This window comes from Megascapheus bottae, chromosome 4 (genome assembly GCF_031878675.1).
Source record: "Megascapheus bottae isolate mThoBot1 chromosome 4, mThoBot2.hap1, whole genome shotgun sequence".
In the NCBI taxonomy this organism is placed as follows: domain Eukaryota; kingdom Metazoa; phylum Chordata; class Mammalia; order Rodentia; family Geomyidae; genus Megascapheus; species Megascapheus bottae.
In genome coordinates, this window is record NC_143512.1 from 396361 (window position 1) to 406375 (window position 10015).

At 36.8% G+C, this 10015-nt stretch overlaps 1 pseudogene; it reads left to right on the forward strand.

The window, feature by feature from the left end:
- Positions 1-5278: 5278 nt before the first annotated feature.
- Positions 5279-5374, forward strand: LOC150063861 (U2 spliceosomal RNA; annotated as a pseudogene).
- Positions 5375-10015: the final 4641 nt, after the last annotated feature.

Consider the following 10015-nt stretch of genomic DNA (forward strand, 5'->3'; position numbering starts at 1 on the left):
GTGTGTGTGTGTGTGTGTGTGTGTGTGTGTGTGTGTGTGTGTGTGTGTGTTCTCATGCATGCATGTGTGTACCAGTACTGAGGTTTGAACTCAGGGCTTGTCCTCTCTCTCATTACATTTTTGCTCAAGGCTGGCACTTTGTCACTGAGCCACAACTCTACTTCTGGCCCTTGGTAGTTAATTGGAGATAAAAATTTCGCAGACTTTTCTGTTAAGGATGGCTTCGAACCTCACTCCTTAAATCTCAGCCACCTAAGGAGCTAGGATTATAGGTGCAATCCACCATGTTTGGCTTTACTGCCTTGCAAAAACAGATATTTTAAATTGTTTTAATTAGCTATGGCTCACTGTTTGAATTATAACTATGTAAATATTATTCACACCTGAACTGTTTCATTTATTATGACTGCATTTTCTTTCCATATAGTTCTTGGTCTTTTCAAGTGTCACTCCAATAGTTATTAAAAATGTTTTTTTTACCTGTTATTGATTCCTATCCAAATTATTGCTCGAAACTATAACTTTTTCTTGGAAGCATCTGTTATTGAATTTCCTGTTCTCCTACTCTAATCTGAGTTAGCTCATTTTTCATCATAGTTGCTATTCTATGATGATAATATCCACTGTTTAAGTGGGGTCTCCATTTCATGACTTTGCTGCATTCTTTTTTCTTGGTATGGGAGGTGGACCAACGACCTTCACGCAGCTGCCCAAAGCCCCAAGCCCGGGATCTACACATGACACTCTGAATGACAAAAGGGATTTTGCAGACATGTTTAAGGAAGGGAAGATTATTCTGGATAATATGGATGAATTCACATACTCTGGACCCAACGTAATCACCTGAGTTAGAATAAGGAAAGAGGAAGCAAGAGAGTTACTGTCAGAGCCAGTGACACATTTGAAGAGGCTGTGCCACTGCCTTTAAAAACAGGAGAAGGTGCTATGAAACAAGGGGTGAGCACAGCATTAAAGCCAGAAAAGACAAGGCCCAGAACTGGCAAAATAATAATAATAATAATAATAATAATAATAATAATTAATAAAGATATTTTGGACACAACAGAATACCAGTCTTGCAGGTATTGTTTCTTAAGATTCTAGGAGGGCTATTCTACTAAATTAAAGGGTAATCCACTGTATTAGTTTTCTATTGCTGCCATCATATATTATCATGCCCTGAGTTGTTTAAACTATTTAGGTTGTATGTATAGCCCCAAGACCAGCAAAACAACAACAACAACAAAAACAAAAACACTATCATTTCCCTAGGTAACTATAGGAGAATTTGTGTCCAAATTGTGTAAATTACACGTATACAATAAAACCTGTAAATTGGAGACTGACTGCTACTTGTTCATTTTCATAAATTATATAATAAATGTACATATTGACATCTTTAGCTCCCATTTATGTACTAAGTTAAAAGTAGATAACAAACACACTCACCTCTGTTAGTGTCTCCAGGAGAGTCAATCCTTAGCTTTTGCAAATTGTTTTAAATTCCTTCTTTGACCATAAATGTATCCCAACAACCTACTGATTCTTTCAGTGGGAAGTTATAATTTTTGTTTTGGTTTTGGTTTTGCCTGTTCTGGGCCTGGGGAAAGTCCCTGGGCTTTGGTGCTCAAGGCTCGCACTCAACTATTTGAGTTACAGCTCCATGTCCAGTTTTTTGCTGTTTATTGGAGATAAAAATTCATGCCTTTGATGATTTCAAACCAAAATCCTCAGATCTCAGCCTCCTGAATAGCTAGGCTTGCAGGACTGAATCACCAGCACCCAACTTCAGTCAGTGTTTTAGAGAAAGAATTTAAAATCAGTTAAAATTTTATAGTATACATGGAGTTAGCTCATCACAATGACCTAAAACACAAGAATTTTGTCTGTAGTCAGTCTTTGATGCAACAATTTGGCACTTGAAAAAATTATTCTTGTATCAAGTTGATTGGGAGGGGTGGGAAGAGGAAAACTGGAAGAAAAACATGGGAAGGGATATCAGTGTTCAAGAAGTAATGAACCCACTACCAGATGAATATAAATGTCACCTCTCTATATATCACTGTGACAATAAAATATAATTGAAAAACATTGTTATTGTAAAGGTGATGTGCAGAGGAATTACATTACCTAAGTAGATAATAAGTACAGTTCTTTTTCAACAGTGTCACCTCTTTTCTCATTTTTCTCCCAGTTCCAAGTTATAGAGCTGATTTTCATGTCTAGTGAGTCCACTGCTGCATGTTTTTCATCCTTTCTTGCTCCATTTCTGTCTTCCTCTTTACCTTCACCCAACCAAATTAACTTCGATAAAAGACAAAAGGTACAGAAATAAAAACCAGTGACAATGGAGAAAGAAATTGACCTTACTCCATTTCTACATGAGTGATTTCTTTATCCTTTCATCTGTATATTCAGCTTTTTCTCTGAGGTCACTTAGATGAGTTTCCTACCCAGCTAAATTTGATCATGAGGCTTAAATTCAGGGCCTGTACTTGGGCTCTACTTCTTGAGCCACTGCAATACTTCTAGCTTTTCCTATGTATGTGGGAACCAAGGAATCAAACCAGGGTAGTTGTGCATGGTAAGCAAGCACTCTACCACTAGGCAAAACTGCCAACCTCAACTGATTCTTCATTTTTTTCATATATTTTTATTGTAATTAATAGAAGGGTTACATTATATTCACCAGATAAAAGGTGCATTACTTCACATACATTGATACTCTTTCTCATGTCTTGGTCTCCATTTCCCTCCCCCCACTCTGGCCCCTCATCTTGTGTTCCCGCCTTCCCTACCCAATTTCAAAAACAAATATATCCAATATATCAGATAACAAAGTGAGATACTGTAACAATATGAGATAACCAAGGGACAGCAAAAGAGATGGGAGATAACGGTACATTAAGGAAAACAATCACTCATTATATGGCTTTTGTGTCTATATCCTGAAGATACTTTCATTTAGCATCAAACTGAATGGCCTTATGTATCTAGGTTTTGCTCTATTGTAAATCTCTGCTAGGAGAGCCCAAGGTTTCCACTGATTATGACAAATGAGGGAAACCATTGAGTCTATGTTCCTTTGAGTCTGGCTTACTTCACTTAATAGGATTTTTTCTAAGTTTTTCCATTTCCTTACAAATGGGGCAATGCCACTTTTTTGGACAGCAGCATAGAATTCCATTGTATATAAATACCACATCTTGTTGATCCACTCATCAACGGGGGGGCATCTGGGTTGGTTCCATATCTTTGCTATGGTAAATAGTGCTTCAATGAACATCATTGTGCTAGTGGATTTAGTATGTCCTTGTTTCTGGACAATTGGGTAAATGCCTAGTAGTGAAATTGCTGGGTCATGGGGGAGCTCTATGTTTAGTCTTTTGAGGAACTGCCATACTGCTTTCCATAGTGGATGAATGAGTTGGCACTCCCACCAACAGTATAGTAGTGATCCCTCCTGGCCACATCCCCTCCAGCATGTGTTGTTATTAGATTTCTTGATCCTTGCCATTCTAACTGGAGTGAGGTGGAATCAGAATTGTTTTGATTTGCATTTCTTTTATGGCCAGAGCTGTTGAGCATTTCTTCATGTGCCTATAGGCCATTCTTATTTCTTCTTCAGAGAAAACTCTTTAAGTCTTTGGCCCATCTTTTAATGGGAGGGTTGTTTCTTTGGAGATTAGTTTTGGAGTGATTTAATTTTTTGAACTGTTGATATATTTTAGATAAGAGACTGTTGTCCATTGTATGGTTAGTGAATATCTTCTCCCACTCTGTAGGCTTTCTAATTAATATGCTAGCTATGTCCTTTGCGTTACAGAAGCTCTCAGTTTAATGCAGTTCCACTTATCCAGCCTTTCTCTGATTTGTATGTTTCTTGGTCCTTATTGAGAAAGTTTCCACCTGTGCCAAGGAGACTTAATGTATCTCCTATTCTTTCTTCTAAAGTTTTCAGTGTGTCTGCTTTTACCTCCAGGTCTTTGATCCTGATGCAGGTTGATAAAGAAGGATCCAACTTTAGTTTTCTGCAGGTGCTTAACCAGTTCTGTCAGTACCACTTGTTGAAGAGGCTGTCTTTCTTCCATTCTATTATTTTTGGCTCCCTTATCAAAGATTAGGGGGCCATAGATCTGTGGGTTAATATCTGGCTCCTCAGTTCTATTCCATTGATCTTCAGGCATGTTCTTTGCCAGTACCAAGCTTTTTGTGCCACTATAGCTCTGTAATATCGTCTGTTTGGTATTGAAATTCCTCATGGGCTGTTCTTTCTGCTAACAATTGTATTTGCTATATGGGGTTTTTTATTATTCCATATGAATTTTTGGATTGCCTCTTCTATTTCTTTAAATAATGAGACTGGGATGTTTATGGGTATTGCTTTGAATTTGTAGATAGCCCTTTACAAGATTGCCATTTTCACAATGTTAATCCTTCTAATCCAGGAGCATGGGAGGTTTTCCCATTTCCTCAGTTCTGCTTTAATTTCCTTTTTAGGGTTTTAGTTAAGTTAATTTCTATGTACTTTATTTTCTTTGAGGCAATTCAAAAGGGGTTGCTTTCCTGATTGTTACCTTGTTCCTCTCATTGTTGGCATATAAGAAGGTGGTTGGTTTTTGAGGGTTAATTTTTGCTACCTGCCAAAGTTTTGAATCAGCTCAATCAGCTTGGGAGTGGAGTCTACAGGGTTATTTAAATACATAATCATGTCATCTGTAAAGAGGGAAAGTTTCACTTCCTCTTTCCCTATTTGGATCTGCTTTATGCTTGCTTCTTGCCTATTGCTCTGGCTAGGAATTCTAATACTATGTTAAAAAGTAATGGAGAGAGTGGGCATCCTTGTCTCATTCCTGATTTTAAAGGAAATAGCTTTAGCTTGATTCTTCTTTTTTTCTTTTTAAACTTGATTCTTCTTTTTTTTATTTTTATTTTTTTTAATTTATTTATTTATTTTTTATTGTAATTAGTAAAAGGGTTACATGATATTTGCCAGATAAAAGGTGCATTAATTCACATACATTGATACCCTTTCACATGTCTTGGTACCCATTTCCCTCCTCCCCACCCCTCACCCGTCTTGGTTTTCCCCCCTTCCCTATCAAATTTCAAATATCCAAATACGAATAAATTCAATATATCAGATAACAAAGTGAGATACTATAACAATATGAGATAACCAAGGGACACCAAAGAAGATGAGAGACAACATAGTACATTAAGGAAAACAATAATTCGTTATATGGCTTTTGTTTTGATATCCTGGAGGTCCTTTCAATTAGCTTCTCGGCCTTTTGGCTAAGATCAAGTGTAGTATCTGTTCTTATCAGCTTGATTCTTCTTATACTTAGAAACGTATAGTCACAAACCCACTCCTACCCCGCCCCCCACACCAAACCGTCCACTTAGAAGTTCTCAAGCGATTGTGGCAAATACTGAAGAATCTTTTAGCTGAAAGATGAAAACTTGGCAAGTGCAGTGATTATTTTAAACACCTTTCACAATGCATGCAACAATGTACCAGCAGCATTTCTTTGGGCAATGTGTTCTTCTTAAATTGATTCAGTTATGTTCAAAACAGCATGAATCTGAAGTAGCTATTACTCCTTAGTTGACTTAGATATCTTATTTCTTTTAAATGAAGTACTGGATAATATGAAAATTACAGTGCAAATATGAAGAAACATATTTTAATACTTAAAGAGGAAGTTTTCCCTCTGAAGCAATAAGGTCTACTCACCTGAAGGGATCCTATTTGTGAAAGTAGTTTTTAAAGTTAAAGTGAAAGAAAAAGAAGGCAAAAACTATAGCCTTTAAATCAAACTGGTTTCAATCAACAAATATCTGAGTGGTAGCTGAAAATTCAGTTATATGTGTATATGTGTGTGTGTGCGCACGCATGTGTGTGTGTGTGTGTGTGTGTGTGTGTGAGAGAGAGAGAGAGAGAGAGAGAGAGAGAGAGAGAGAGAGAGAGAGAGAGAGACAGACAGACAGACAGACAGACAGACAGACAGACAGAGAGGCAACGACAGAGACAGAGAGACAGAGATAGAGAGAATGTCTGTGGTAAACTTGGAAATTTAAGCAAAGCATTTTGTTTAAAGGGAAAAGTAGGCATACCATATGCTAAATGCTGAGGAAGTATTCAGAGAATATCAATTAAACCTGAAGTCTTTGAAATCAAAGGAAAGTAATTTAAAAGACATTATTGTTTATCTTAACTATAGAGTAGAAATGATACTATTTCACATTTTTCCCCAGCACAGCCACAGATTAAAAGAAAATAAAGAAGAAAATCCTATTTTGTTCAGTATAAGAATTTTAGCATTGGTTTTATTCATCAGCAAAAGCACAGAAACAATTGCAGCATCTACTCTGTTATTTAGCATGGTATGCCTTTTTCACTCTTGTCCTTGACTGACTTACATCTTGTTTGTTGCTATGAAATGCCTGCTTGGCTTTTGTCACACAGAAGTACCAAATAAATCACTGCACAGATTTAAGGTTATATTACTGTGAGGGTTACAGCAACATCACCTTTTGCTTAAAATACTTGACCAACAGCCTAACAGGCTGAATATTGTAGAACCACAGCACAATGCCATGCTGATTACCAGTGAAAAGCAATATAAAGATTTGACTATAAGAAGCTATCTGAACTTCTTGGTTGGGCATGATTGCTCATGCCTCTAATCATATCTGCTCAGAATGCTGCGATCTGAGGATTTTGGTTCAAAGTCAGCTAGGACACTAAAAACCATGAGACTCTTATCTCCAATTAACCGCTAGGAAACCGGAAGTGGCACTGTGGTTCAAGAGGTAGGGCGGTAGCTTTGAGTTGAAGACCTCAGGAACAATGCCTAGGCCCAGAGTGCAAGTCCCACAACTGACAAAACAAAAAACAAACTGCTTGATCCTATTAGTGATGCACTTTGTTTTTTTTTTCTTTGTGCTATTTCTGGAAATTGAACTCAGGGCTTGGACACTGACCCTGAGCATTTGTGTTCAAGTCAAGGCTGATATGGGGGTTAATCGGAGTTGAGAGTTTCATAGAACTTTCTGCCCAGGTTAGTTTGAACAATGGTCCTCAGATCTCAATTTCCTGAGTAGCTAGGATTACAGATGTGAGCCACTGTAGCTGGCATGATTGATTTTGCTTGAAGGCTCACTAAATCCCTGAATATTCTGTGTTGATGCAAGAGTAAAAATTACATTTCACTCTTCTTTGGCCTGAGTCCAAAAGTAAAAGCAAATGCTGTGTTGGAGGAGGTGATAGTTCATGATTTTATTTCTTATATTAACTAGCTGATTTTTCTGTAGAGAGAGAAGGGTAATGGGCAGGTAAGATAATTATTCTGCTCTCATTTTCCAGATTAGTCTGCTGTTACTTTTTAGAGCTGGACTTCTCACTTATTCATTAGTAGCAGTACTGATAGAAGTAGATAAGTCAGATTTCTCTCATTGTAGTTTGTTAATTTTATAAGGAAATTTTGGCAATCATAGTTTTACATGCTTCCTTCTGGCACTCTGGTGGTCTTTCCATAACTGTATGATGAATCACATTTCACACACCATCGAAATCCTATTTGGGGATGGATTCTGGTGTATTTGCATCTGGAGGTGGTTACTGTGCATTGGATTCTCTTTCCTTTGGGTTTCTGGTTTTAATGTACTTAACATGGTCATAATGTCTTACTCTTCTCCACCAAGTCAAGGTTATTCCTAGTGACTTACAGTAATATGATTTCTAGGTTCGTGGAGCACAAACCCCTAGTTTAATTACTTCTATTTTTTATTCTTGTGTTTTTCTCACCTCTAAAATTAAAAATAGCCAAAGTATAGATGTTATGAATCTCAACCTTGAATGTAGTTTTCTGAAAAGTAAGATCCTATGGGGCCAGGAGTTTGGCCTAGTGTTTGAGTGCTTGTCTAGCATGCACAAAGACCTGGGTTCAATTCCACTGTACCACATACATAGAAAAGCCGAAGTGGTGCTGTGGCTCAAGTGATAGAGCACGAGCCTTGAGGAAAAGTACAAGGACAATACTCAGGCCCTGAGTACAAGCCCCAGGACTGGCAAAAAACAGTAGCCTCCTATAAATAATTTATCGTTTACTTATTTTCATTTGTAATCCATGTTATATGTACTCTGACTAGATTCCATTTTCAAGAATAAATAACAACAGTAAATTTCTTAGAGACATTGATACTATGTTTTTATTACTTTTATTTCTTTAAAAATATTTACATAAGAGTATACTTTGGTTGGTTACTCTTGTGATTTTTCTATGTAAAAGAATTAAGCTTGTGCCAGGTGGCTTATATGTGGCACAATAATCTTGCAGAATAGTCCCTGTCTGATCCTTATCTCCAATTAACCACTCAAAAACTGGAAGTGGAGCTGTGGCTCAAAGAAATAAAGTACTAATCTTGAGAAAAAGAGCTCAGAGATAGTGCCAAGGCCCTCATTTCAAGCCCCACAATTACTCACTTTGTTATCTCATATATTGAATTTATTTGTATTTGGATATTTGAAATTTGATAGGGAAGGGGGGAAAACCAAGACGGGTGGGGGGTGTGGGGGGGGAGGGAAACGGGTACCAAGACATGTGAAAGGGTATCAATGTATGTGAATTAATGCACCTTCTATCCGGCAAGTATCATGTAACCCTTTTACTAATTACAATAAAAAAATAGGCTTGGAATAGTGGTTCATGCTTGTGTTAAGGAGAGACAACAGAATTTTAGTATTTTACTCAACTATTAGGAAGAATGATATTACATAATTTGCACAGAATGTATGGATCTGGAAAAAAATCATATTAAGAGATGTGAGTCAGGCCTAGAGACCTAAAGGGCAAAAAATTTCTATTTCATGTAGAAGCATGAAGTAACTTATACTTCTGCATTTTATGTGAGTGTACACAAATGTAAGAGTTAATCTTAACCAACACCTGGATGTGGTATGCATGCATGTCATTCCAGATAGTTGGAAAGTGTAGGAAGGAAGGTATTGGTACAAGATGGTTCAAATAAAAATGTAAGGCCTTATCTCAAAAGCAGGGCCTGTGACATGACTCAAGTGGTAAAGTGCCTGCCTACTAGGTTCAAAATTCTGAGTTTAAAACTTCAGTACCATGAAAACCAAATACATTTTTATATAGTTAATTATAAGTTTCAGTATTACCTAATACTAATGTTTTGGTGTGTGTTTTTTCCCTTTCAGAACTAACAACGCATCTTCTACCAGATATGGTCTGACAATCCCATTGCTGAATACACATACAAGTACATGTGTTGAAGAGATATATGCACTCATGTATTCATTAAAGCACTCTACCCAGCATTCAGGACATGATCTCTACCTTATTGCTAATTAAAGGTTGAATGTATAATAAAGAAAAATGTAGTGTACAAAAGTACAATGGAATAGCATACAGCCATACAAAGAATGAAATTCTGTCATTCATACCAATAGAAATGCAACTTTATATTAAGTAGACCAATGTAGGCACAGCAAGACAATGACCACATCTTCCTATTTATACATAGAAACTATAAGTTCATTTTCAAGTAAAACAGTAGAATAGTGGGACCAGTAGAGAACAACACTGTGAGAATGGAGATGGGGTACAGTGGATAAGATGAGTAGCTTCTCATGTTTTACAGAGTAAATGGGAGCACTCTGATTGCTAGTAATTAATGAAGCATACCTAAGTAGCTAGCAGAGAGCATTTTGAATACTTGAAGAACAAAGAAATGATAAATATTTCAAGTGACAGATATGCCAGGTATTCTGATCTAATTATTACACATTCTTCATACATTTAAATATTCAATATAGCCTCATAAATTTTATTTATTTATTTTATTGTCAGGATAATGTATAGAGGGGTTACAGTTCCATTTGTCAAGTAATGGGTACATTACTTCTTGAATCTTGATACTCCTCATGTTTTTATTCCCCTTTCCCTCTCACTCATCCCCTCCCAATCACATTGTTTCTCCCTTCCCT